Source organism: Phasianus colchicus, chromosome 1, assembly GCF_987193195.1.
Source record: "Phasianus colchicus chromosome 1, bPhaCol1.hap1.1, whole genome shotgun sequence".
Classification (NCBI taxonomy): domain Eukaryota; kingdom Metazoa; phylum Chordata; class Aves; order Galliformes; family Phasianidae; genus Phasianus; species Phasianus colchicus.
In genome coordinates this window covers 27,275,657-27,279,254 of record NC_143436.1, presented here as the reverse complement: position 1 = coordinate 27,279,254, position 3,598 = coordinate 27,275,657, and positions in this window count along the sequence as shown.

The following is a 3,598-nucleotide window of genomic DNA, read 5'->3' as shown; positions in this document are numbered from 1 at the left end:
GAATCACAGCGTTTTTTAAGCATTTGCCTCTAAATTTTCAAAACAAGGAAAGTAATACACTCCACAGCACATTTCATAGCTATCTAGTCCAGCAGGGGGATATATGGGGACTTCATTTGGTGATGGTATTAAACACAAGCTATTCAATCTTGTGTTTGAGATACAGAGCTGAGAAGAATCACTGAGATCCACCGTGAAAAAGAGTGGGAATGATGATTGATGCTGGATTCACTACAGTGGATTCTTCACTGTAATGTACTCAGGGAGATCACAGAGGAATGTGAATTTAGCAGCTCAGTTGTTATTAAACTTAATAGGCATTGTACACTATAATGCTGATGTATTCCCTGAAAATATAGTCTTGGATACTCATGACTTGGACTTTCAGCATGTTCCAGATGTAGTATTGTAGTGGTGTATCTGTATGTCTGAGAATAAGGGCTACTTGATAATTAGCCATTGGAAAAAAAAAAAAAAGCAAAAATCTGCGATGGATGTTATTCAGATTATGTTGTTTAGCCATTTATAGAGCTGGCTCAATAAAGGCCTCTGAATAAATGATACAATAATTGCCAAAATTTACAATGACTTCTTCATAAAAGATATTCTCAGTAGCTCTAAATAGAATTTGGATCTAAATCATAACCACAGAATGCAATGTGAATACTGAAAACGAAGGGTTCATTTATATACAGGCAGTGATTATATCACTTGAGTACTCTTGAGAAAGGTCTGATTATACGAAAGGAGCAAAGTGATACATATCCAGGGAGGGGTTTAAGTTAGAGTTTAGATATTTATGTTTCTAACTGTGATCTTTGCTTCTCTGCAGGCGCAATAATTCTTAACTTATTGTGTCCTAGCAGCTATAATTAAGCCCAAATATGCCCTCATCATTTTGAAATCAGACCTTTCATTGCTTGACAAAGACGCAAAAAATGAGATCTCCCAACAGAGCTTCCAGAAAGAATCTGTCATCTATTCTCATATAATTCGTGGGTTAACATACATGTAGGAATAAGTCTGTACAAAGTAAAAATAATGATGTGGCTGGATCTTTTATATCATTAGCCCCTGGTCAGGATGCTAAATGATGAACTTTCAGACGTTAGTGTTCTTCCATGTCTTTGCACTTTTAATACATTTTCTACTTAATGTGAACTACAAAGCTAGAACTGGGCCTATGAGCCCGTAGCTTGTAGCAGTTGATGGCATTTTCTCTGAGGTCTGAGGTCACTTTCAAGGGCAGCCCTCACACAGAGCTGATCCCTCTGGATCAGCAGATCCAGGGCAGCAACAACCTCACTGTTGGCAACATATGAGTCTACTTTACTTCTCTGAAGGGTATATCACTCAGAAAGAGTTGTGTGAGGAGACATCTCCTTCAGCCCAGTCTTCAGCATCTCTCTGCTTACACTTCTACCTGCAGGTAGAAGCACTCTGATCTTGTTCACCTGAAAAAAATGAACTCACTCAAAACTTTATAAGTAAGTCTTATATTGGGTTTACCTCAGATTCTCATTTGTCTTTTGGCATCTGTTTGATCACCCATTTGCTTAAATCCAGTATTTAATTTTTCTGATGTCTGCAGAACTATTGCTGTGCTGTCCTACTCTGAAGGTACCCAAAACTTGTTTGTGGGCAGGCATGGAGGTACCGGAGACTCTTTTCCTCATCAACTGGTTCTGACCATGCTGCGGGCTCTCAGACTATTTGAGAAGAAAAAACAAAGGGCATTTCTGCAGAGCAGCAGCTCCCTGCAGCCCAGGAGAGGCCCATGGAGCAGCTAGCCCTCCTCTGTGGCCCGTGGGCACCACGCTGAGCAGATCCCTGCATGTAGCAGGGATGTGGGGCAGAGAGTGACTGTGAAGGACTGGCAGATTATGAAGCATTTTTGACTCACTGCAGCCTTCATTCCCCTTGCCCTGCTCGGGGGGAGGAGGTAGAAGAAGGTGGGTGAGTGGGGAAGGTGTTTTTGTTTGTTCATTTGTTTGTTTTTCATTGCTCTAGGCTGTTAGTAATAGGCTGTAAATTCCATTAACCTCCCTCCAGAGAGTCTGTTTTGCCTGTGATGGTGATTAGGTGAGCAATCTCCTTGTCCTTATCTCAACACATGAGCTTTTTCTTTCATCATATTTTCTCCCTCTGTTCATTTGAGGACGGAGAGTAACAAACAGAGTGGTGTGGTGGAGCTTAGCTAGCAATCAGGGTGGAACTACCACACAAAGTCATTTTACAGAGATTATTCCTATTAATCCTAAGTATTTTTGTATATATTGACCACTAATACTGTTTTGCCACTGACCGGATGCCCAACATGCTTATGAAGTGTCTTTTTATGTGACAAAAGACACTTGAACAAGGTGATATAAAGAGATTTGGCTATATTACTAGATAGGAAAGTCAATAAGCCTCTCTAACTTTCCTACTGTATTTATTTATGACAAAGACCTGTGAACATGTTGCCATTATGTGAGTTGGAGCAGTGATAAACAAAAAGACCTCAGTTTATATTCTACTTTGCTTGATTTTGGTAGATTTGAAAGCCACTCCCAGGGCAGCATGTAGGCTGGCTGACCACTCCAATAACATTTTCTTGGTGTCTTCTGTGGATGCATTTGCAAGATGGGATTTGCACAAGAACCCATTTGGAGGAAGATACTGAGAGTCAATCAAACACTGCAGCCAAGTAATAAGGACAGGTAGGTCCTCATGGAGCTTTGAGGATCTGTTTCCTATGTTTAACATGCTTGGTATCTGCACTCCAAAATGCCTTTGAGATTCTTTCTCTGATCCAACCACCTGCCCTAAGCATGAAATAAATATTTGTACATTTAATCTGCCAACATGATTAACATGATTAATATCTTTATTAAATGAGAACTATAATAATAGTATACGGAAGTATTGTCATAAGATGTAATTATTAAGTTAGGTTATAACTTGACCCCAGTATCCTCAAACCTATCCGAGTTTAAAAGTCTTCTCTGTTGCTAACTTTTGCTTTAAAAATATTTAGTTTGCATCTCTTAAATTGTGACAAACACAAGATGTCTTCTCTTGTATTAAGGCACATTCACTGGTCTGAGTCACAGCATTTCTTACTTCAACCATGAACTGGATTTGACAGTCAACTTGCATTAAAACTCTAAAAATAGGACTGCTTAATGAAAATGCTGACAGACCCTTATCTGGAGTAACATTGGTGGGCGCTACTTAAACCAAGAAAATGTCTTTCAACTTATTTACTGAAAATGAGATCAGATGACCATTTTTAATTCCAGTTAAAATATGCAGTCATGCATGGATATGAGGCTCAGATGGCCTTTTAATAAGTTCATAATTTAGTTATCTCTCTGAGAAGACTTAAGAATTTATCTCAAATGTAAAATTTATATTAATTTTTTTAATGTTGAAGAAGCTACTTGGGAAGGACTTTTTATTAGTTAGAGTTATAACTATTGGGTTTATCTTGAGCACTTCTCAAGTTTTCATTATTGGATTTTAACTTATTATATAGCTAGGCTTCATCTAAATCATAACCTTTCATTACCACTGTTAGATTGATTTCTACAAGCCCTCAAGGCATAGTTGACCT